The 26,743-nt window shown below is 37.8% G+C and overlaps 1 long non-coding RNA gene across 1 annotated transcript; it reads right to left on the bottom strand.

Moving 5' to 3' along the window:
• Positions 1–6,897: 6,897 nt before the first annotated feature.
• LOC108640527 lies at positions 6,898–26,443 on the bottom strand. Its single transcript, XR_001921236.2, has 3 exons — positions 26,322–26,443; positions 25,813–25,880; positions 6,898–7,038 (listed from the first exon to the last, which is right to left on the bottom strand). It is a non-coding gene; the product is annotated as an uncharacterized LOC108640527 (long non-coding RNA).
• Between the last annotated feature and the right edge of the window lie 300 nt (positions 26,444–26,743).

Genomic DNA, 26,743 nt, shown 5'->3' on the forward strand with positions numbered 1-26,743 from the left:
GAATCAAAGTAATGGAGACCATGGGGCACTGGGATAAAAAGGTGTCAAAAATTTGTGCCCACAATTTTTTTAAATTTTAAATGGGTTCCCTTACCATCCAATCAGTATACCTTGAAAGCTTCTTTGATACAAGAGTGGGTTTTTTCCCTTCTTGTTTTAGCCCTCTGGAAGTTCTGTTTCTAGAACAGAACACATAATAAGACTGATGTGACCAGGAATTATTCTTTATGGCTACCTCTGACAGAGAGATAATGAAGAAACAGAGGGTGACAGTGTCTTCTACATCAACTGCTTTACATTTGCCAGAGAGAGGGAAGCAGATCAGACAGTCAGAGTTTTATGAAGCTCAGCCCCAGACGAAAGACTAGTCCATGTTACAAACAACTACTTGTGACTGAGCAAGACGTCTCTGTGGCAGCACTGCCCTAGCCAGGCTGCATGCTAGAAGTGTAACAGGAACCTGGCAGGGATGCAGATATGTCAGGAAAGTGTGTTTTTTTAGCAGCAGAGGGCTCCTGACCAGCAATATGTAGCAGATTTGTGACCACAGATGCCACTTGGGTGGTGCAGACTAGCTCTGACTGCTCTCAAGAATTTGTCCAATAGCTCTTTAGAAATTCCACCTGGCGAGACTTATAACATACCTTTTCAGGACATTGTCACTGACTTCCTCGAACATCTGTAAATAGCTGGTTTGTGTATGTTCATGCACCGTGGAGGATAGAGTTTAGATTTTTTTACTAAGGTTATCCTTTTAACACAGGGCCAGATTGTCAGGGGGGCTGATCTATGCTGGGGAGAGCTGCTTGGTTGACTCAGTGGGTGGCATTCTCATAGCTGAATAACAATTTCTTTGTTTTGTTTCTTTTATTGTACCTTTACTCGTATGTAAAGGACCCACTGTGTTTATATATGAGCAGATTGTTCTCCTGTATTTGAAAGCTGTGTGTTTTCATCCTGAACATTGCTTCTCTCCCCAGCCTTTACTAACATCACCCCGAAAATCAAATTTTAAAAACCCAACCCAGAAATATATGGGCAGATCAACAATGGCTTCATTCACTTTTGAAAATCCTTACCTAATGGCTAAAATAAAAAGGATTAGTAAAATATTTCTATATATTTATTTTCTGTCATGGATTCTTTTAGTTGCTGCTGCATGAGAAACAGTGAGAACTTGTAATGAGTAATCTCCTCTGCAACAAGAAGCTATAATTTTGATGTTTCACGTGTCTGGATGACTTTTTGTTTTTCTTTTCTGTTGTGACTTCACTTTCAAATTTAGACCCAACTACACCAAAACTATCAAATTGATTGTTGAAAGCTAGCAATGAGTAATGGAAGTTGTACTTTCTTGGAATCAAATAATAATTTACTGGATTTTTTAAAAAAAGGCAGAAACCCTAAAATAAACACAAAACTTAACAATTATGTCTTGAAAATTTTTTCCAGGAAAAAAAATGGTTGATTTAGTAAAATTTAGTAACACTGGTAAGAAAATATGAGGTTATACTGAATATGGACAAAATGAGAAGAGGGTGGATTGCTTAATTCTCTGATAACTTAATGAACAGTTTTCAGTCATGTACATTTATCTTATGGTTTTTGAATAATTCTACTTGAATTCTTGATCAATTTACAAGCTCTGCAAACCTAATTGGTCTTTTTTTTCCTTTTTCTTATTTCATTTCTGAAAGAAAGGGAAAACATGAAGCAGTTTAATTACATTTGGATTGAGAAATGCATTAAAGGAAGGAAATTGTAAAATATTGAATGTTCATGGGTAACTTCCCCTGATGATCATTCCTTTGGCATGTTAGTTAGATAAAATTTGTCTCTTTTTTGTTTGCTTTCTATGTTCTCTCCAAACATTCTGTTTTGCCATCTCTCTTTCTTCTCACTATTACTAATTAGCACTCTGATAAACCCTTATATATCACTTAGCATTCACCATTAGAAGAGGTACATATGAGGTATAAAAGTACATTTTAGTTAAGTTCTTATTTAAGTCTACATATAACATTATTTTTTTTTAGTGTGAGCTTGTTTTCAATATGCACAACAGTTTTATTAAGACAGTTACTCTTGTAAGGGCATGAGAGATTAAATTTTGGATAAATAATTCACCCATTAAGTTACATATGAAGCTCTTTAGCACAAGTCTGCATGCTTTTTCTGATTAGTGTTGGTTCCTTCAGTTTGTCAATTCCTCACCAGTGAATCTGGGCTCTGTGGGATGGAACACTTTCTTGTTGCTCAGAAGAAATATACCAGGGTATTTCTTCTTTCTGTTTTGGGTTTTTTTTTGCTGCCAGCATAGTCATGGAAAATAAAAGGGTCAGCTACTAGGAACTTGATATTTTATATCTCTCTCTTGACTTTATTGTGCCTAACTTTTAAGAAATTACTTCACTTTTTTCTTTTTAAGCAATATCTATAAAATCTCAGTTTTCAATTGATGCTTATCCTGTGCAGTCATTGCAGTTTTCTTTGATATATCTATACTACTTGCATATCAGACAGATTTTTAAACCCTGTACCATGCTTAAGTTATAAGGCTTCTGTTCCATAAATGCACTGAAGTCTATGCTTATGAAGCTATTCAAATCCAAACATGTGCTGAAGCACTGTGATGACTGGAGGAAGGCTAGAGCAACTGCTTCATGTAAGCACAGAGCTCATTTTTTTTTTTTTTCAAAATTAGACACTATAAAAGTACCTTAAAATGTCTGTTGAAAACTAAAGATCTCAAAATGTTGGTAGGAATGATGAGAGCAGCATGAGCAATGCTGTGGTCCTACATATACTGCACCTAAGGCAAAAGGTTGTCCTTACCGTTTCTTTACCGTGGGTTCCTAATATGACACTCTGTGTGTCTTAATATGGTTAGGGAAAAACAATGTTTTTAAAGTTGCAATTTCTTTCCTACCACGCTCCTATACCCAGGAAAATGCCAGTTCATGTTTTGGAAGAATGTCCTGAGTATTTGATATGTAGCTTGGAGCAGACACAGCAGAGATGGGCTGTGTTGGTGGTCTGGGTAGATGAGGCAGGTGCTAAACCTTGGGATCTCCTTGGAGAAAATAGAGATTGCATGGAATCTCTCAAAAGAGATTAACTGAGGGGGAATGTTAGGCTAAAAACCTAACCACTTGGTGTCTTCTCCTCCAGGGATAAGCTGCTTTTCAGATGAGAGGGGGGTCCTGCTCTGCACAGACCCTGCAAAGCTAATATTTTGGTCTTTTCTCTATAATGCTGACATTGAATTTTTACAAAGGTTGTAGTTCTGTTTTTAAAGACTTGGCCTGGGCTCCAGCTGCACAATACAAAGCAGTACAGAGTAAGTGGTGCCTCTGCAACATGATCAGGTTTCCTTTTTAAGACATTGGCAAAGGCTTCCCAGTAGCTGTTGATCCCAGCAGCTCATGTGAATCCTGCATGTACCCTGTTCTCCTCAGTTATTTGCAGTACAGAGACTGTATTATAGCCAAGTCTTCTAAAGTTCTCTTCTTCTTTAAGTAGCAGAATACATCCACATTTTCCCAGTCTGCTTACATCAATGTGGGATTTGGCAGAGGATCCACCTAAAGAAAAGGCTGAGGGTCTTTTCTCCTTTATTGGTTTTCTTTGGAGTGGCCTACAAATAGTTTCCATTCCTTATACACATCTCTAGCTCTTCAGCTCACTAGAGAAAACTAAGACACAGAGACATCTCTGTCCCCTTATGCTTAGCTCTCCCTTCAGTTGTGAGCCAGTTAGCTGAACTTTTTCTCCCCTTGTGGGGAGAAAACTTGTGTAAATGAGGTTCATCAACACCATAGAGCCTGTGATTTAGTTATGTTAATGAATGCTGAAGCAAGTGATGCCTCCAAACAACACCTTCAAACACATCCAGATCATGTGACTACTAGCAGTCCCCGAAAACCTGTTTATTTCTGGTTTTGTACCAGACCAGAACAGTCACGCATTTGCAGGTCCTACCTGTCTCAAGTATTCATTAAATAGCAAAACAGACTCTAGAAGCAAAATTTTACGTTTGACCTTTTCCAGCAAATGCCACTTGACATAAATTGCTGACGTGTTATACCATGCTATACCAAAATAATCTCACACTTGTACTAGACAACTACCATTGCAGCAGAGCTATGATGTGCACGATAAATCCACATTTTTACTGTCTTGTAAATCACTAGATTTATATTTTTCAGGGGAATGGTAGTGTGGTGACAGTGGTAGTAACCAAGAGATAAGACCTCGTATTGTCTTTGCATGGATCTTCAAAGAAGATTCATTATGATTATTCTTGTAAGAAAAGAATGGAGGTCACACTAGATGATTTTAGAAAGGTTCTTTATGATCTACAGAGAGAAGGTGCCACAGAAGTCAAACCTTTCTCACACACTGTGCAAGATGGTATCTCACTGGTTTCACTCATCTTTTTTCAAAATAAAACTGAACAACAATTTCAGAGTCATTCATTTTGAAACTGGCAGGAAACCCTGAGAAATGTCTAATTTGGTACCAGTATAGTAAATCACAGAACCTAATCCAGGCATATCTGATCCATGCATAATAAATTGTGGCTGAATTGGAGCATTTTTGTATACTGAAAAAAATCAGAATTACATTGATGCTTCAATAAAAGAAGAATATCACAAGTCAGATGAACTCAAATCATTTAGTAAAGAGAAAAACATTTGATAAAGATTAACTTTCAAATGAGGAAAGATTATTTTTTTCAATGCTACCACGAAAACAATCTAAAATGTCTCCTTCAGTGTGTGGTGCAATTAATTTGAACTACTTCTGTTTCAAATACAATGGCTAAAGACTCTTTCAACTTCTAGGTCACCAAATATCCTTACCAAGCTATGTTCAAGTCACTTCCACACTCACACACAGTGTAGGGTGTGGAGAGATGATGTGAAATATAGGTACATATGGCTGTATAAAAGAATTCTTGAGTTCCTCTCCTCAAGTTGGACACATACAAGCAACTTCTGACCTGGGAACCATGTATCTGCTTTAACATTAGCATCATTCTGGGCCCATGCTCAGGCACATCACTGTGCTAATTCACCCCTATTCTTTAGTACTGATATCTGTTTGGGTAATACAGTGTATAAGTAAAGTGATTGGCTTCATCTGCATATGTCTGTGTAGTCTTTCCTCCATAGAGGTCTGCTGAGAGTGGACCTGATTGAAATTCTTGTGAAGCTTCCCCATATGTTTTTTTCATTTAAGACCAGTGAGGTTGTTGCAGAGCTCTCAGTGGGATAGAAACTTAGTGACTGCCCACCTTGAGACTGACTGAAAAATGTTGTCTTTGATCTCTATACCCTGAATTAACCAGAGCTCTAGTTATAGATGAAATTTCCTCCCCATGCAGTCAGCCACAGCTGTGCTGGAGGAGGGGATGAGGGTGGCATTGTGCTCTGTGAAAATGAGATCTCGCAGGAGTTCAGCTACTAGTTTAGAGCAAGTATCTACAAAGCACAAAACAAACTAAAATTTTAAGAAGTTTATGTCATGGCAAAATCTATCTGGATTTTTTCAGAACCAGCAAAAGGCATGTCCTGGATGCAGACGCTGTTTTGATGTTCCCTTTCCAAAGTACAGGTATCTTTGAACTCAGCAATGCCATTGTACGGTTAATTTCTGTTTTAGCAGGAATGTAATATTGCACTTTTCTCTAAATTATTTGGAAATGATTGAACCATTTCAATGAAACTTTCCAAAATAAGTCAGCCTGAGACAGATACCTTGTCTGGGAAAGTTCAGCCCAAACAGTTAAAGGTTGTCAAAGCTTTATAAATTACTTAAAACAGTATCTTATAATGGTAGACATTGGGCAGCCCAGCTGTACTTGTCGCTAGCAGCTCTGCCCAGGCTCCCTAAACTGTCAAAAGGTGTTTGTGTTTCAGAACATTATTTCTACAGTCTATTTGAATTGGCATATGTTTGTTTTTTAGCTGCCAGTATTACATTTTGCTTGAGATAAGTGAGGTGTTGAAATTCCAGCTCAGAATGTGCTTGGCTTGTAGCAATTTCAATTTATATCACAACTATGACAAAGCAAGTGAATTCACATTTTTTAAAGATATTTTAAGGACAGGGACTTCTGTGCTGGCCAAACGAAGGTGTGCAACACCCACTGACCACATGAAGGTTGTTCTGGGGTGTCTTTGCAGAATGCTGGCTTCAATACACACTGAGTGAGGCCTCAGGCAGGTGCACAGAATTTGAGTACTCACCTCGTGGAAATGTTTGGCCCAAATATTCAGATTCTGTGTGGATGAGCTGACTGGGGAGCATGAAAGACACATCAAATTGTGAGGCATAGAGTTGTTGTCCTGTGCTAGTGGCTGCAGCATCTCTGTGCCTCTCACACAAGTCCTGATGGTGATATGGGTGCTCTTGTGTCTTCTATTCCCTCCTTGCAGCGTTCTCGTCTCTACAAGGGTGGCAAAGGCAGCTTTCCCACTCCATGAGTTATATGCACTTCCAGGAGACACTCTCAGTGGCTACTGTTTAGGACTGAATGGGCACAAGGGATCTTTTGTTCCTACCCGGGGAACCAACCCATGGGGAATTGATTCACAGCAGAGTACCTAACACACAGGCTTAAAGGCCAACCTGTCTGTTCCTAGCTGGGAGATAGAAAAAAAGCACCTTTCTTCTCATAATACCCAAAGATGGAGACCCTAAATTTCAATTTGCTAAATTATGTACAGTTACATATATATTATATAGATAGATCAATTGAATTTATGTGTACAAAAGTATTTGATTTTTTCAAAGGATTTCAAATTCTGTTTAATTCTGACTGAATGTAGTACATTGTCAAGAAGGAAGATTCAGACTGTTACTTGAGAATTATGGAATTATGGAAAATAGAAACATTCTATTTACCATGTTGAGTTTTTTTTTCATTTTGTTTTATAACAGAACATTTTAAAATCAACTGAAAAAAGCTGCACAAAATGTTCCATCTCGTAGAAATCTTGGACTTTTCCTTTCCCACAGAATTCCAGAATCCTGAAAAAATGACAGAAATTTGGCAAAATGATCATCCTTTAATGATATATTTCAGTTTTGCTAGACATATTCTGACAGAAATACCTGGTTCTGAGTTTCTACTAATTGTAAACATATAGAATTAATCCTACCAGCTGAGTGCTTATATAAAAGACAAGAGAACATAATGTAAGAAGTGTTTCTTGTGTGTCTCTGAATCTCCATGACAGATACCCATTTCAACACAGCTGAATACAGTAAGGAATGGTCTGTGCCATGTGCTGTGATATACACAAAGCTGCTCCTGTCCTCTTCCAACACAGACACACCTGTAGCTGCGTGGAAATGTGTTAGCTGAAATATCAAGGAGCTGCAATATCTCCTTAGCTTATTAATCACCTGGGATCATTACTAAACTCATGAGTGTTTCCTATACAGGAGTGCCCTAGCGACTTTTTTGGTAGATATGCTCTGCAGAAGGTGATATCTGTGTAGATTAATTAGATTATTGTTCCAAACTGTTCTTCATATTGCTCTGGAGGCCTGGTTAATAATAGTTCCTTCTTACATTTGTGCTCTATTTTCATGTGAAATGGAATTTCTGTCCTTTCACTAGATGTCAAATATTGTTCATAACAGAAATAATATCTCAGGATATGGTGTAAGTCTTGGTATGTTTGAAGTTATGGTTGCTTATTTGGACATGTCCTTTAAAAATAGTGTTGCTGCATAAATTTTTCCACCTTTCCAAATTTTGTGTATTTTTTTTGTTTCAAAGGATTGTGATACTCTGTCTTTTTCAAATGTTTAGAAAACCATGGTTTTCTTCTGTTTGCCAAGTCTTTGTTAGACCTGAAATAGCAAATGCCTGTATCAAGCTAAATTTCCTGAGAAGTTTTGAGCAAAGATGATTTGGCATGGGAAGATTAAATTGTATTCTCTGAATTAAAATATTCTGCTAATTGTGCTGTCACAGCTACAATGGTCTAAAGCAGTGTGTAGATAAGGAGTGCCTGGTAGATAAAGGTAAGATCCTTTGTCTCTGCATTGTTATGAATGCTCCAATAAAGCCATTTGAAGTCTGGACAGTGTTGTTAAAAATTGTGTCTACCCTGAGCATATGCTGCTGAACTGAATATGTTATACACTGTAAAACAGCTAAATTTGTTCTTTCCAAGATAGAAATAGCGGGAAGTTTCCTGAAATCAGGAAGTGAAACTCTCCCTTCTATTAATTTAAGTTGGGGATCCCTGTGTCCAAATCTTCTCTCAGTATTAGTGAGGTCCCACTGTAGTATTAAGAATGCTATGCTGGTTGAAAGGTTGGCACCAAATGTTAAACTGTGTTGGTTGGTTATTGAAAAGCTTACCAGACTACTTGGAGGAATGATGGTGCTAACTTGGGCATCAATCACTACTGCCTTTACACCTCTTTTATCTTTTTCCCTCACAAATGTTTCCTTTGGCAGCATTACTTACAAAAGGAAGTGTCAAAAAAAAAAAAAAGGCAAACAGTACTAACACAGCTACATGCCTTCTGGGCCCTCACCCTTCAGTAGGACTGATCTTTTATCTCTTCCTCCTTTGCTATCTTCTCATTCAGCCTCAGCTGGTACTCTCACAGTGTGGGACTTCTTCCCCCATCACACATCTGGACACTCAGGACCTGTCTCTACCATGTTGCTTCCTCCCATGCCATAGGAAAGCCTGGTCATTCTCTGCCATGGCAGCTTTCCTGCTGTGTCATCTCTATAGTGCACACAGTGCTGCAAGACAAGCACAAAATCTAGTCCTGGCATTAAGAAACTTTGTGCCACTTGACACAGAGACCGCTGACCATCTCTTTCTATTTTGAAAACTAGTGGAAACAGCAATACCTGAGGAGAACGCAACAGGTGTCCCTGAAGTTCAGAAGTATTTCCAGTTAATTACACAGCCAGGGACTGTGGTGCTCATAAAATTTCTCTGTTTGCACCTTTGTTTGCTCTTATGCTTGCTTAGAAATGCTGCAGCTGCAGAAAGCTTTAAGAAAATCTTTTCACCTTATAGAAACTGGAAAGAGCAAACACTGGCAGGGTACCTAAAAGGTGGGGTTCTGGTGTAAGACTTTTTTTAACTGGCTTATTTAAAAGCGAAAGTAATAAACAACATGGAACCTCATTTTTGTATATCCTGTCAGGTTTTCAGATGTAGTGAAATGAGACCTCAGTGAATACTGCTAAAAGGACATTTAAACATTCATTCAAAGGCTTCAGATGGCTGCGGTAAGATTTTACAGGCTTCGCTAAAACATACAAATGAAAAAGTTAATTGACAGGGAAATAGCAACATTTAAATAAATATTCTGAAGGTTTCTGTAGGGCATACCTGAAGGCATGTTCAGTGGAGTTTACACCAGTTGCCAACAGTAATATTTGTATTTTCTTCAGGAAATGCAGGCCATTTTGTGAAATACTGATTTATACGTTGTGTCTGTCAGGGCTATATTCCGATCTGATGTGATCAAAGAATCTCCAGTTGAAACTGTGACACAAGCAAAAGTTATTTATGGAAAGCCAAATGCCAATTCTGCAAAACTGTCACTCTGTAGCCTCAGCCCATTCATGGAACTACTGAGGGAGAGCTCTGAGCTCATGAATAGATAGCTGATGTCTCTAAGTTACAGGTACACAAATGTATGGATTCAGGTACCTACAAAAATGAGAAATGGAGACCTAGCCTGGTTAGAAATGTATTATTTTATGATCTCCTTGTATGTACCTTAGTAGTCACAAGTATTGAGATTTTCTTTATATACTGAGTATCAGAATTTTTTGGTCAGAATTGCGTTGGATGCTCATTTTTCCCTTAAGATATTTAAAAACAACATTCCAATATTTCCTTCTCTATCATGTAAATTTGTATTTTAGAAATTTAGAAACTTTTTTCCACCTGATTAACTTTAGATTATCTAACTCTCTGCAGCCCCTTAAGTAGGTAGTAAAGTGCTTCCTAGAACCTCGTTATTTTTCAGCAGCTCACTGCATGCTTTTCAGCGCAAGTTGGAAGGAACTTAGGTTGCTAAAAAGTCATCATTGAAGAAACACTAAAAATGTTGGATCTGTGTAATGGTTCTAAGTGAGACATATGAATGCCAGTTTATAATTCTTAACTGAGACCACAGCTTAAACTCCACTACATTTACCTTCAAAATATACTTCAAGAAGTATTTCAGGAAAGAACCAAAGATACGATATTTCCTTGTAAGTAGTAATTTGATTACATTCGTAAGGTAAGTACTCAAGGAAATATTAGGAACATCTCAAAAATAAATATATCTGTACTGCCATCCCTTTGGAAATATATTGCATGTCTTATAGGATTATTTTTCAAAACAAGTTTCTAATGTTTTGCTTTTTTAATTCAGTACAGACATACACAGTACTGGTACTAGTCATTTTAGGAATCTTTTATGCCTCTTCATGGATCTTGACTGCAGATGAAAGAATTCTGTCTCATTGAGGGTAGTACAAGTAATATAAAAATACAACTATAACATATTTACATCTGTTCTTGAATAACACTAGATGGATTTCTCTGTGTGTGTGTATCCATGCACATTTGAAATATGTCTACATGCATATATTTTACAAAGAGAAGAAACGAAATTTGGGTACAAAGTGTGCCTCTATTCAGTAAATTTAAAGCTGTGACTTGATCTTATAAAATGTTATGGAGATTTATAGATATGGATTTAGAAATATGTCATTATTTGAACAGAATAGCAAGAATTTGAGTGGAAGTTTAAACTCTGAGATATTCATTCAGCTGCATTCAAAATGAAACAGATAAATTTTATAGATTTTTGCTGCATTTTGCCAGCAAGAACAATATGTTTAGCCTAGTTAGTTTTATTTTACTGCAAATTCCTGGCAGATTTCACTTTCAGGGTCTCATCAGCTAAAGCTATGCTAAAGACAGTGGGATCATATGTATATTAATAGTACAGTTTTTAAAAACACGTGGACATAAGCTGGATTCTACAAGCTTGTTTTTCTTACTATTTTTCTTGTACTAATAACAGATCTGAAACATCTATTTTAGGTTAAAAAAATAACAAATCTGAAATATCATCAAGAGGATACTATGCGTGTGTGTGTATCTGCATGTGTTGAAAAGAGATTCTTGAATAGGAAAAGTTTGTTAATATATGTTATCTGTATCTATCCCCAATTGTCTTTCTCCTCTTCAATATGCCATATTACCTGGCTCTGACAGGACAGTAGCTCTCTGCAGATTACGCACAAACCACACTTTTGATTTTTTTTTTCCCCAAACAAAGAACCTCACTTTGATTACCCAGCCCAGGTCTATGTGCTCATCCAACCAAAATAATATTTCCTAAGAGCATTAATTGTACTTCTTCAGATTAGCTCTGTCAGCCATAGGGAGAGTGGAAGGAATAACCTTATATCTAAGGTTTTTATTTGCCTCATTCTGGTCTTTCTAATTAGTGGGGGAAAAAATGGATGGCACTAGTTTCATCAGCAGCTCTCCCTTACTTGGCTTCCTTTTTATTTTGTCTGGCATGAAGCAGTGAAGTCTGTGTGAGTTATTACTGTCTCATGTCTCAGTACACAATTAATTTTTTTTCCCATCCCAAACTGCCAAGGCCCGGCTTTCATCCAATCTTTACAAAAAGGCTACTGTGTGAGGGGGTGGTTTTCATTCTTTTTCCGATCATGAAGGCAATAGTGTAAAAATTACTTATTTTAAGATTTCTCCTTCTGAAGAAGAGAAAAAAAAAATCTTGAATTTGTAAGTTCTAAAGTCACATTGTCCTGTAGGTAGAGCTGACTTTTTCTAGAAGGGTCAGGGCATTACATAGCTATTTCCTAACTGAGTTTTACCATAGGTGTTAAATTCCTATCCTGCATATTCTTCTTTGGTTTATGCAAGTAGTTGCCTCTTGAAATCTTTATATTATATTTCAAGTTTTGACATCTAATTAACTCTTATTAACTGCTCTTGAAGTTGCTATTTTTAAAAATCTGAGCTTTTAATATACTGGCCCTTAATTTTATAAAACTATCTATAACTGATTTACCCCCAGATTTCTTTTGTCATCACAAGAAAATGACTAGTTTACTTTGAAAAGTCTCAACTGATACCTTGTGCTTTAAGACCCCACAGGATGCCAGTGCTCTGGAGTTAATATAAGAAATTACTCATTAAAATAATGTAGTTCAAGATCTCTTTCAGATTGGGGCTTTTATAATGGAGGCTTCACAGTATAAATCCTTTACAAAAAGAAGAAAAATGTATATTTTACACAGACTCTATCGTAACTCCAGTATTCAGGTCCTGAATGATGAAGATTATCCACTTGGCCTGTGAACAGGTCTTCTGCTTTCTGTTCCTTTTTATTTCCTTCCATATATTTACTATTCCTATGGAAACCAACACTGTGGTATGCACTGCTTAGACTTCCTTTTTAGCTGATATTTCTCAGAATGTATAAGAACACTGAGGCAGCCTATTGGGAAAAAAAAAAAAAAAGATGAAAAGAGAAGAGCATGGAATACCTGAAATTGCTTAGAAGTGTAACAACAAGCCCTGCTCACTTGCTAAAAATCAGATCAGTTATGATAACAGGTTGGCAGGACTTGGTTCTGTGCCTAGATTTTTAACACCAGGAATAGTCATCCAGCCCTTAAGTAATTCTGGAGCCAGATGATACATGTCTATATCTTCAGCAGTAAATTTCCATAACTGCTTGAATAATCAGGATATGCTTAGGCTGTCGCATCTTTGACCGTGTTAATTGACTAGATTTCCATTAAGGTTCTTTCTACACACTAATTAGTTGGCTGCCTATCCATGGACAAGATCTGAAGACTATTTCAGTGGCACAGATTGAATATGAACATAAGAAGAGAAAAAAAATGTAAATCACGACCACATGGACTAGGAAAAGTTTGAGAGATACACTAAGTCCTCCTGAAAATTAGTTTCAATCTTCTGTATTCCTATATTGTTAACAACACCTAAGAGTCACAGTTCATCTTCCATTCCTCTCTAAAGCCCCTCAAACAACTACTATGAACTCTTCCTCTTTGCCATCCTAGACCATGCTGGAACAGATCTGAATTTTCCCTTTCACTAATGAGAAGTTTTAAGCCTCCACAAATTGCTTAGTGAATGGAAAAATAGTTAAATACAGACTTGCACTGGGATACACAAAGGACTGAAAGAACACATAATTCCCCAATTTATGAAATTTAACCCAGGTGATGGGAGGTGAAGATGCAAAGATTTTAGGCAGAGTGTAATAAGCAGGTTGCCTCAAGCACCAACTTTATCATGAGCAGCAGGTTAGAGTAAGTGACCTCCTGAGTTCCCTTCCAATGTGAAATACTGTCTGATTCAGTGACTCTTCAGGGCTCCAGCTCCAGAAGAAGACTAAGGATTACAAAACCCAACCTTTCCTATAACCAGAAAAAGTCTATGTCTTCAAGAAAGCAACACATTTACAATGCAATCTTTCTTCCTTAATATTATCTGCTTAAGGAGCTTACTGTTCTGAGTATTGGGTTTTGTGGTTCTCATTCCTAAAAGACCAATCTGCCAAGCCCATTTTAGACTGCTTAGTTACATGTTTCATTAGGTGGTGAAACAGCTGTACATCACTAACCCTTCTGTTTGGTTACATTGCTGCTCCAGATGAGGGAGTGGTGTAGCCTGTTAAAGGCTGTCAAATCATACAAATGCTAATCCTTCCAGCATTTTTTAACTTGGGCATGTTATACTTATTTTCCAGAAATGCACATATTGCACAAATGCTAGTGCTGACCTATTCATTGCCACGTTTTTGGTTTCCATTTCTATAAAATATATCTCACAATCAATAAAATATATCAAGATAAGAAAAGTAGAGAATTACCTCAGCTTAAGAACTGAAAAAAATATATAAAACAATGAAAGTTATTAAATGGTCAATCTCCATTGCTGCTTGAAGATAGCAATAGAATGTTTCAGTAGTACAGAACATAGCTATCTGCTGACTGTTATTTCAAATAAATGAGGTAGAAGTATTTACCATTTTGTGTTAAATTGGAGGGAGCTGTGAGAAGCTCCATGAAGAAGCAATCATGTTAAAATAATACAAATGAGTACATTTATAGAAACAGACTCACTCTCAAAGACGGCAATACCCTTTCTGTTTTCCATGTTGAAAATAGGATGAATATATTACTTAGGCTATAAATAGATATTTGACATAGCAAAAATTTCTGACAGATCCATTGTTGCACAGCTGGCCTACATCTGAGTGCAGTTTGCAAGTCACCATATTTGATCATCACCTCAAGGTCAGTATGAAAATATTGCATTGTTTTGATCTGCAGATTTTAAGGGCTTCCTGACATGCCACAAATGTGACATACATATCATTCACGAAGATGATACTGTTACCTGCCTAGAGGTACAGCAGCTGCTCTAACAGCATAGTGTCTTTGTTTTTCAGCTGATGTTAGGAAAAGGTAAGGCTAGAGGCTGCAGAATGACATGTCAACTTGTAGCATGAGATAGCGCCCAAGGTGGTTCCTTTCATTCAATTTGGAATCCAACAACTTGTAAACTTGCTGGTATTTTGTCCCTCACTACTAGCTCTTTGTTGTGATTGGTGAGTAATGATTTGCCTGAGTGAAACAGCTGTGTTAATCTGAAAACAGAAGAGGAATAAACACGGAAAAATTGCTTAAATAGGATCTAAACAAAAAGACAAATTGGCATTGTCTGTGCTTTTTCTATCTTGCTGACAAATTTAGATGTGAAAAAACAATGTAAGAAAAACCAGGCTGCTTGAAAAGAACTTTTCAGATTAAAATATTCTCAGGTATTTATGTAATCACCTACCAAGCTTGTGAGAAGGACAATCAACCTTGGCAGTATTTCTAACATAGTAGTAATATAATTAATGTACTTACTGTATTGGCTGGTAAATTAGGGACAGAATTTTGTTTTCTGTCATCCTTTAGTGCTGGTAGTTAGATTTCTATTGTAAAATGTCATATATTAAGCCTTCTCAGCAGCAGAAACAAAACTGATTTTTTCCCTAATGGGTAGGATAGGGCCTATGGCAAAAGAAATTGTACAGATAGGACAGACAATCAGGTGAAAAATCAGCCTTGCTGCTTACAGCAGTTGGAGATGTTGATGAGCACTGGTGACTACTGGTACCAGAGGAAGCCTGCCTACCTCCTAGAAACAGCTGCTGCATGATCATGGCTGTTTGCTCTTATAGCAGTAGCAGCATCTGGGTTAGATTTTCAGAGTTTGAGCTGTGCAAAGTAAGTGACTTCTTATCCCTGGCAATGTGCTCTCATACTTCTGAGTGTGTTTTAAGCCGACTTTCACGACCAGAGTGGTCAAACATCATATTGTTAGCACACACACACAAACTGGTATTTCAGGAATAAAGTAGTTGGTGTTACAGAATTGAGAAAATATGTCCCATCTCAAAATGTCTGCCTTTCTACATTCTTTTTTCTCTCTTTCACAGTAACATCAGCATGATAGGAGTGAAAATCCCTAGGGATTTTGGTCTCCACAGGGAGAACAATTTTTGTGCTGTGGAAATGTCATTATAGAAGGCAAATTACAACAGGACTCAATCAGCTTCAAGCTGTACTTAAACAGATTTGGAAATAAGATACAACTTTTCAAATGAGAGCAACTGACCATCAGAACAGATTTCCAAGGAATGCTGTAAATTTGTCACCTGGCATCTTTAAATCAAGATTGGCTGTCTTTCTAAAATAAGCGCTCTACTTCAACCACCAAGCTATTGAGCTCTGTTCTGTTGTAGGGAAAAATAATTATCTTCAACGTGGAAGTAACTAGCAAAAATATTCTGACTTTTGTTGGACAGTTCAGACTAGTAATTTCTTGTGAGTGACATGATTATAGCAGTCCTTTCTAGGACTATGAATAATATTCTGTGGAAAATGCGTGTAGTTGACCTACTATGCACTAGAAGGCATAAGTGTCCATGGAGGTCCGGAGTCAGTCCTTTGCACCTTTGGGAAACCTTGCATGATGACTTATGCAGTAAACCTGAGGTGTCTGTCAAGATGCTGCAGAAGACACAGTCCTCCAATGCACTGCAGGTGGTAGGAGGAATCTTCTTCATTTTATTCTGTGGTCATCACACAGGTTTCTTCCTGTTCTAAAGTAATGTCTCCTAAGAGGCTAGACATCTTTCATAGAGACCCTTTCCAGGCAGCAAAACTAATTTATTTCTGCTATTTATTATGCTGTTCAGCAGCTGAAATATACTAGCCACAAAATTTTTTGTCTGTTGCCTTTTTCTGTGAAAAGATGGAGTAATGCTACACTCAGTTTGCTAGATAAACCACCAGTTCAGCAGTTTGCACCAGTTATAGCTACTAGTCTTCTGCATCATTCAGAGCTGCTATCATAAAGCAAACTGAACTTCTTACTTCAGCTATTTGGACTTTGTTTTGTCACAGTTTTACAGCAATGATTTCAGGGCTTGGGACAGAGAAAGTACTGAGGTTGCTGATCAGGCATTTATGGATTATTTCTTACATCTTTACTTAGCATGCACCCAACAGTAGTTTCTTGTTATTTTTTTTTACTGATCTGTACTGCAAACAAGGAGCTCACATAAGCAAGCTATATGAGAGGTGAGTGGCCATTTGAGAAAACAGGTTATAGGCCCAGCAGTCCTGAAAACAAGGCATCTTAGCCTTGTGTGACACTATGGATTCATCAAAATTCAACAATTTACTGTTATTTGATTTTATACATTCAGTCAAATGATTGAAGAACTTTATTTCTAGTGTAATAGATTCTTGAGTTTTCTAGATTAGAGTAGGAAAAGAACCTGCTGACGCTACTGGATTATTACTCAAAAAAAAAAATCATTGTTGAATCCATGCAGACCCTTTCAAAGACACCCTAAACTTTGGTGCAATATATGTCACTGAAACCATTTTTCATTCTGGCCAAAGGTAGCTGGCACTAACTGGAGACCTTTGAATTCAGCTCATTGGTTAGTAATTTTTAATTACTAGCAAATGCTTTTTCTTAAAAGGAAAAAAAGCTCAAACTTTTCAGAATTCTAATTTTTCTAATGCCTAACTTTTTCTCTGAGAATCAGCTGGAATGCATTTTGGTTTTCTTTTTCCAGGAAAACAGATAAAGTACTTCCAATCATCTGATTTAAATTCACCAAATAAATTATTTTTTTAAATAATAATAATTTTACTTTTTATTTTATATACAAATAAAAAAAAACACATAAAAATATGGGACAAACAGTCAGTCTGAGGATAGGAAATTATTTATCTACATGACTCCGTTTAGCAGTAGAAAAAGGTTAATTCTTAACTGTGCATTTCTGTGAGGCATTTGTTATTCTTGCAATTAAACACTTACAATAAGCACTCTATATGTCTTCACTGAATCTTAATTTAATGCTCACTATTTGATGACACGTCAGACCTCATCAATTTTACACCTTTTTTCCCCTGGAATGAGTTTTCATTTACCAATTTCAATCCAATTACTCTTGCTCTCCCATTTCATTAGGCCTTGTAAATGTGATCCCACAGTACTGCTGTTAACGACTGCTAGCAAGACCTCATAAATATATTTTATAATTGATGGATGTTACATAACAAATGAATGCCTTAAAAATCATGCTGAAAGGCATTAGAACACCAGTCCTGTTGGAGGAAGAAGTGAAAACCTCCCTCTCCACATCTGGAAATAAATTCAGTTCGACAATGTTTCGCTTGCTATTAAAAGTTCTCTGTTTGCTTGTTATGCTTGATAAGTTATTAGAGATGACAGCTGGCATTTGAATGAAATTTACAGTCAATTACATATTCTGAACTCAAGCAGAATTCAGAATTGTGCTGATGGAGACTGAAAGTTAGCCTAAAAAATCCCCAGAATATATAAAGTTTAGAAATTTTATGTAATATTACAAATTTGTACACTGAAACCTTGCAGAGGTCAAAATGAATGATGATGAACATGTATGCTAGTATTTAGAAAGTTCAGGTGTAATAGGAATACAGCTTCCTTGAGAATGACCCCAGCTCAGTTCCCCGCTCGGTTGCTTCAGATATGCCACTGGAGGGTGGCTTCTGTGAGATTTGTGAGTACATATTTTCAGGTTTGACTAAGCAGATTTGCAGCAACTGGTCAGCTTGGAAAGAGCTCAGGGAGAGGATTAATATAAATACATAGAATCATATAGTGGTTTGGGTTGGAAGGGATCTTAAAAATCATCTCATTCCAACCCTCCTTCCATGGGCAGGGATGTCACATCCTAGATTAGGTTGCTCAAGCCCCATCCAATCGGTCCTTGAACACTTTCCAGGATGGGACATCCACAGCTTCTCTGAGAAACCTGTTCCAGTGCCTCACTACTCTCTGAGTAAAGAATTTCATCTTAACATGTAATCTAAATCCATCTTCTTTCAGTTTAAAATCATTGTCCCTTGTTCTCTATGTCAAAAGTCTCTCTCTCTCTTTTTTTATAAGCCCCCTTCAAGTTCTGGAAGGCCACAGTGAGGTCTCCCCAGAACAGCACTGCATGTAGTGTGGGATACTTTCACCCTCTGGGATGGAAGAGGTTACTTATGTATATAATGTTTAATTAACTATATAATTTTGAAAAATCCTCAGCCACACTTTCTATGTCTGCAATGAAGTTGTAAATTTGAGTCCTAACATGAGTGAACCTGGACATGCAACCATAGAGTTGAGATTGCACTACTGACTCATGTTCAAACCAACACCCACCAGGATCCCCTATGTGCTTCTGCAAATCTGCTTTTAATCTAGTTATACCCAACCTGTGCTGGTGCATGGGGTTATTCCTTACCAGATACAGCATTTGGCATTTCCTGTTGCTGAATTTCTTGAGGTTCACCTATATGACTGTCCTGGTCATTGATGAAGGTATCAGAGAGCATGAGGATAAACAGAATATGAAGGTGCTATATCAGTCCCTGAAGGATGGCATTCACAACCAGCCCCAACTGAGTTTGTTAGCATTGACCATGTCTCTCTTTGCCAAAGTGTCTTGCCAGTTTTTCAGCCACATTATAGTTAACCTATACAATCCATCTCTCCTCAATTCAGCTACAAGGCTGCTGACAGAGACAGCATTGAAGGTTTTACTGAAGTCCAGGTGACATTTACTGCTTTCTCCCTATTACAAAGCCAGACATTTCATAGCAGAAAATAGTCTAGTTGGTCAGGTGTAATTTTTTTGGTTAATCCTTGCTGGCTATTCCCACTCATCTTGCATTTCATATACCTAGAAATGGCTTCCAGAAGGATGTACTCTATCATTTTGTCAGGTGCTGAGTTTAGGATGAAAAGCATCCTCCTCACTGTTCAGTTTTTTTTTTAATAAGAGCATTTGGCTCTTTCCAGTACGCAGAAGCACGCTGGAATTGCTACAAGCTTATCAAATGTCTCTCAGTGACTTAAGCCAGTTGACATTCTTGAATACCTCCTGGTGTGCCTTGATGGACTTGCACATCCAACTTACTTAAGTAGCCCTAACTTTGTCTTCCTCTGCTTTTGGTAATATCTGCCTCCCTTAAACTCTTCTGTGATGAATGGAGATCAGGAAGGTTTGTGAGCAATGCAGACTAAAGGAAAGAAGGTATTGGTACCTGAGCCTTTTCCATGTCCTTTGGCACAAGACGGCCTGTTTCAATAAGATGTGGAGTCATGTTTTCTTGAATCTTGATTGTAGTACCAACGTATCTGTAGAAACTCTTCTTGTTCCTGCTTCACATCTCACACCACTTTTACCCCCAGACAATACCTTCTTAATTCTATCTCTGCTTTCTGTTTGCCTCCTCAGTTGCTTCTTCCTGCCTCCATCTCTTGAACATTTCCTTTTAGCAGCTGAACTCTGGTTTCTCAGCCAACCCTCCTCCTGGCCTGCATGCACATATTCATGCCTACTCAGGTCTGGGTGGATGATTCCTGTCCTTTGAGGATGATGTCCTTTAAGACTGACTAGCTTTCCATGACTCCTTTGTCTTCTACAGGAATCTCCCTACTAGTTCCCTGAACAATCCAAATTCTGAGGTCCAGGGCTATTTTCAGCTGATTGGCTTGCTTAGTTCTCTCTGGATCTTAAACTCTACCATCTCCTTGTCAATGCTGCATCTCCATCTGGTTCTACTTAATCATGAGCAGCAGGTCCACAAAAACACCCTCCCTAGTCCAGCACCTGTATTAAAATATTGTCTCTGATCATCTCCAGAAATCTCCTGGATTGCTTCTAGGTGCTGGGAGATAGGACCTGTGATCACCTCCTTTTCTGGGCCCCTGGCCTACAGCTTCACAACCTGTTCCCAACCATAGGACAAAAGCCACTTTTTTGTATAGACAGAAAATGGCCCTTCTTCTCACCTTTGCCTGTCTTTCCTCCACAGTCTGTGAGTCCCAGACTCCTCTAGGACTGAAAGACAACATTCTTCATTATATTTTCTGTGCACATTCTCTCTGTTTTTTTACCAAAAAAATCTTAATTTGAACCATCATTTAATGTTTGTCTAAAATAAATTCAGAACAGATTCTTCATTTTTATTCCTATTTATCTGTCATGCACATCATTTAGACAGTAGGACATAAGCACAGGGGCTTGTGTCTTGTCTGTCAGAAATGTTGCAATTGTGCATAGTGCACCAAATTCACCTCTGATAAATCTTCATGGCATTCAGCAACTATGTCACTCAAGGCCTCTGTGACAAACCTGTTGCAGTCAATCCGTAGAGTTGCTACAGATATTCCATCTTTGCAGAAGGTTTGTCTCTGTATGTTCCCTTGATTTATTTTCATCCTGCACAAAAAATCTCCAATACATCATTTTGTACATAAAGCTGGCTATTACAAGAGATGAGATGATGAAGAATAATTACTAACAGAAGTGAGCTGCTTAACAATCATTAAAGCAGCTCAGTGAAAATGGTTATTAATCTTCCCTTGAGAAAAGTGAACTATATTTAAAGTCCACTTTTTTCCCCCTTTCAGTTTTACTCCTTTCCTTTTCTTTCTGTATTCCTTCTCAGCACCAAAGTTGATACTCAAAGATTTGTCCAGTGGTGTTGCTTCAGGCTTTAGCTGTCAAGCAAGTTTAAGGGATTATGTGTCAATGACAGGAGCAATACTGTTTCCAAAGGTCTGATAAATCAGAGCAGCTGTCCTGTGCCAGGGAGTGCAGTGTGCTCCTGCGTGCAGGCTGCGAGACCTAACACACCTGCACACTAAGAAAGGGGTAGCTCTAAGTCCTTGGGCTGCTCTAATGATATCATATAGACCATTTACTACTGACCGAACATTCTGTGATTGTTTTTGATGAATAATTACTACTAGAACAAGCCAGGGTCTTTCATGGAAATGAGTTTCCTGCCTGTCATGTAAATAGACAAAGCCATAGCATAACTTTCTCAACTCCTGACATAAACTAGACTTACTGTTAATGTTGAAACAAATATCTTTATTCACTTCTGCGCAAGTAAATCATATGGATTAGTCAAAGGCTCCGTTAAAAAATAAGAGGTTTAACATGCTTTTCGGCATAATTTTTTTTTCTTGCTTTCAACTGTAATTTACCCTAAACACAAACAAATGATCTTTAACTTTTTTAAGAACTATTCCCACGATTTTGGACCATTGCAAAATATTAGTTCATTAAGAAAGAATTTAATTGTTATATCTCAACAGCTGAAATTTTTTTAGAACTGAAAAAAAAATCCCAAACTTTGTACTTTTCAATCTCACTGTCCTACAGATTTGCAAAGTGCTTGAATCTTTGCAGTCAATATTTAATTCTAGAAAGTAAATTTATATGAACATGTGAAAGTGGAATTTAAGGTAATAGTTTTAAAATTTGGTTTCTTTTAAATCACTCATCTTGTTTAAGATATACACTATTATTAGAATCAAAGAAAACGACATATCAAAGTAACATGAGGAAAAAATTCTATTATCCTGGATAGTCCTAAAGAAAATAAAAAAATTGTCCTTTTCTGAAAATAATATTGTGCTAGATTTTGAAAGCTTCCAGAATGTTAAGTATTGTAAAGCAATAGAGACTTTCCTAATAATGTCTACTATACGATATTTGAATTAAGGCTTTGACAGAATTTATACATGGATATGTCACATGAATCTGTGCATCTGTGATCCTAACCATAGCTAATGCATTTGCCTATCTACACAGTTTTGTGGGAATATTGTAGACAGGAAATTGGAGTATTACAATTTCTGCTAAAAGTGGCTTGGGAATATTTTTTAAGAGACATTATGAAGAAGTACATCTAAAAAGACATCTGTTATAGCATCCCACAAGGTCTATGAATCTGTACCGTAGTAAACTGTATCAAGTTATCTCCTCTACATAGACAATCAGTACACCTGAGAGCCAGCCTTTCCTGACAGGGCCATTTCATCTGATAGAGTATCAAATGGCTTGTTGATTATTCTGACTTCAAAGGCCAACGGTGCTGATATCTTCAAGGTGGTCTGTAATGCCTGAGTGATGAGGCCACCTGTCAATGTGACTGCAAAATTAAAGAGAATCTGTTGGGAAATGGAGGGTAAACTTCCTCTCCCTCAGATTAGCCTGATTAGCCTTGAACAATTTAACTTGTACAAATCAGTTTTGTAGCTATGGGAAAATTATTTATCAATGGCTACCTTTTTCTTGGGATAGGGGGTGGGGTGAACCATTTATGGTGAGTAGTTCTGTAAAATGTGCTCACCTACTTCAGAACCAGTTTTCTATTTGCCGAGTTAAAAAATAAAGAGAAGTCCTCTTCATTTCTATCAATATTTGAAATGGTGAATTTGTTTAGGATGGTAAAAATAACTATTCCTCTTTGCTAATTTTAACGAAAATGCTCTGTTGAGGGTAGCAGAATGTCAAGAACTAGGGAAAACAAAGGTGTCATTTATGGAATAATGGTCTCTTAGCCAACAACAATGCATTTTAATCTTTATGATAGGAAGAGGAACAATGTTTTGCATTCAAGGAGGAAGATAAAAGGGGAGATAGGCTGGTCTTCTCTCTTCTCATTAAAATAGGGAAGAAGAAGCTGGTAAAAACCTCTAAAGCATCTATGAAAGTGGGTATTATGAGTTGCAATAAGGGGCATGTTTCTGGGGTTTTTTTGCCTGCCATTATAAGCAAAGCAGAAGGCTGCAGGAGGAATCCCACTGTTAGTGTATTGATATAACTTGCTGATGTTTAGGATGTCCTGTAGCCTGCTCACTGCCATTCTTCTCCCAAGAAGCCAGTGGCCATCCCTATCACAATCAGGAGTGAACCCATTCCATGGCTGAAATGCAGACACATCCATCACCTGACAGGTACCTCTCCAGGCACTTGTTTGGAGTGCAGATTCATGCCATTGAGGCTGCCTAAATATTGTTTTAGTGACAGTCATGTGCTAGAAAGGGGGACTATCATGTTAGGCCTTCAAGTGTTCTCTCTTCAGTCTACCATTTCAGGAAGTTTAGACAGATCTTCTGTTAAGTCTTAATAACCATGATCACAGAAAGAGTGTGCAGCCACTCAGGGTAATCTTTGCCCATGTAAATATTTAGCTCCATACATAAGAGCTGATTTTTTGTTATATGGCATGACTGCCTAGAGCAGCAGCCCAGCCCAGCCCTGCCCTATCTATTCATCTCACCCTGCAGACATACAGTGTATACCCAAGGATGTGGTGGGAGTGAGGGGGTCTCACCATCAAGTGGTCTCAGTTCTGCACTGGCAGTCAGTATAATGTCTCATTTGCTGCTCCTGTGCAGATCAAGTGTATCCTGGCAGTTGTCTGTCACTGACCTTTCGAGCCAAAGTCCTTCCTTAAGATGACACCATCCTCTGGATTTCAATGAGCCAAGAGGCTCATTGGATTTCAATGTGCATTTCAATGAGCCACGAGGCTCCTTCCAGCCTGTATTGGGCTTGCCTGGGAAGGTTTTGGTAGCAGAGGGAACTACAGGTGTGGCTGTAGACTGCCATAGACTTCTCCCGTGTCTGATGAAGCCAATGCCAGCCAGCTCCAAGATGAGAGCTCCTGCTGGTCGAAGCCAAGCCTGTCAGCAATGGTGGCAGTGCCTCTGGGATAACAGATTTAAGAAGGGGGAAAAGTTGCTGTGCAACAGAAACTACAGTTGGAGGGAGGAGTGAAAAATATGTGAGAGAAACAGCTCTGCAGAAAACAAAGTGAAAGAAGGAGTAGTATCTCCAGACAGCAGAGGAGATACTCCACTGCAGTCATCATGAAGACTATGGTGAGGCAGCTGTCCCCCTGCAGCCCACAGAGGTCCATGGTGGAGCAGATATCCATCTCCAGCTTGTGAAGGACCCCACTGCAGAGCAGGTGATGCCTGAAGGAGGCTATGAATTATCAGGCTTTCCTCCTCTATCTGCATATGATATTTGCAGAAATTTAATTATCAAAAGAGTACTGTTCATTTGCCAGGCTTGGCTGAAATCAGGCAGCTGTTGCAGAAGCTACTTTGCAAAGGAGAAAGACAGAAATACAGATCTAAATATGCATTCACACAGAGACACCGTGATTGCATAAGACTGACTCCAATGGGAAAGGAGCCTAAAATGATTCAAGATTATTCTTTTACAGCACTAAAAATCAAATCTAGAGAGGGAAGGATTGAAACAAACCCAGCAATAATTTGACATAGCTGCTGACATAGAAAGTCATAGAAGCAAAAAGAAGAGACATATTCTTTTTTGACTTTTGCTATTCACTTTCTTATGAGCAGGGCACCAATGCCCATAGTAGTTGGCACATGCTAATAACTGTTTTGTTATGGGACACTGTGCTCTCCTCACCTTGAAAACTAAACCCCTCCTCGCAGAAGTTCTGCTACTTTCTGTCTTAGCCACAAAGCAGTGAGAGAATTGATGTCACTTGATCACACGTGGATGGTGTGTTGCTGTTTGTGGTTCTTCTGCAAAGTTCATGAATTAGTTAAATTAATTTTCCCTCTGTAAATGGAACTGTAAAAAAGGTTGTCACAATGTGGCACCTAGCAGCCAAAGCAAGAGTAAGTCCTCCAGCTGTCATCTGTAAGAGACACAGCTTCTGCTGCTCTGGCACACAAAATAGGCACATGCAAGGCCATAACTGCAAAAGTGTGCAGACAGTAAGTTGTGGGATACTGATAATTTAGTAATGGCATCAAGACAGCTGATTTTTTACTTCCAGCAGTGGGCAGAGAAACGCATAGGGTTTCTGCTTAACACTGTATAGCATAATTCCCAGAGGAGGTGACCTTCCCATATGAATTAAAGCTACTGGAAATAACTTCCTACAGACAATCTTAAAGCACATGCAGCTGGTCCGAGGCACTTTGTGTATTTGATATTGAACATACCTAATATAAGTTTAGGTTTTAGATTTGCACTTCTGGTATGGAAAATCAATTTATTTTGTCTTTTTTCATTAGTCTTGGGAAATTATTTTCATTATTGAACTTTTTCCTTTCAGAAAGCTATCTGGAAAATGTAAAGGGCTTACAGATAGCATTTTGATTCCTCCTGCATACTGTCACTCTTTTTTCAGCAAGGGCTGCAAGCTTTTGCTGTCTAAATACCATCTAGACTAACTAAATAAAAGTAAAAATTAATTTTAATATGTGTTGAATAACCTATAGCATGAAAGCATGCATTTCTTAGGTCACGAGAAAGTTAACTGCTATTATGTGAAGTTGGCCTTACCTCCTGATGCTCTGTTGTCTTCCAAAATATCATCTCATGCTCAAAACTGCCTTTAAATGTCACTTTTCCTGCAAGGAGAAAAAAAGACTGTCTTTTCCTGTTCTTTCTGGTTTTGTCCTTGTGGCTCAAGAAACATTTTTCACATATGTCTATTTTTCTTTCTGATTTTACTAAGAAACTTTTAAAAATAACATTCTAAAATAGGGAATTGATTTTGTTATTTGCATAAATAACATATTAAGCTCACTATTCTTTATCTGTTCCCCTTTAATTATTTTTCATTCTTTACATTTTGGAAAGACTACATTGCTTTCAAGCTATTGTTATTTTTAATTCTGATGTCCTACTTCCTTTTACTTTCCAAACAAAATAGTGGTAGCATATTTAATCTTTCCGCATATTGAGGTCTCTCCAGTTCCCATGACTTTAATTATTTTTGTTACTTTTTCCTTGGATATAATCTGCATATTAGGCTTAAACTCTAAAAAATCAGTCATTGCCTCACTAACCTCTGCTCAGTTTCCAGTCCTTCTGCAGATGCTTTCTCACACTTCATTAGGCCAAATCTGGATCCAAAAACTTCAGAGAAAGATTCTCCAAGCAGAGCTTCTCTTCTTATCATATTAACCTTTTTTAGTGCAGCCGAGCAACATACTCCATCCTCATGTACCTACTTTTCCAATCCACTCAGCTCCCTTCTTTATCTCTGCATTCCACTCTTTACTCAGCAATGTACAGGCAGTGCTACTATTTTTAGCACATGAATACATCATTTAACATTTGCTCACATTGAAACTCATCGACTATTTCTTCAGCCATTCCCTTAATGTGTTTAAATATCACAGATAAAATCTATACCACTTAAAGTATTAATGTTACTTAAGATTTTGCTTTCATCAGCGAAGTTTGTCAGTATGTAGAAAGACCATTA

This window comes from Manacus vitellinus, unplaced genomic scaffold, assembly GCF_001715985.3.
Source record: "Manacus vitellinus isolate BGI_N305 unplaced genomic scaffold, ASM171598v3 scaffold_1_pilon, whole genome shotgun sequence".
Classification (NCBI taxonomy): Eukaryota; Metazoa; Chordata; class Aves; order Passeriformes; family Pipridae; genus Manacus; species Manacus vitellinus.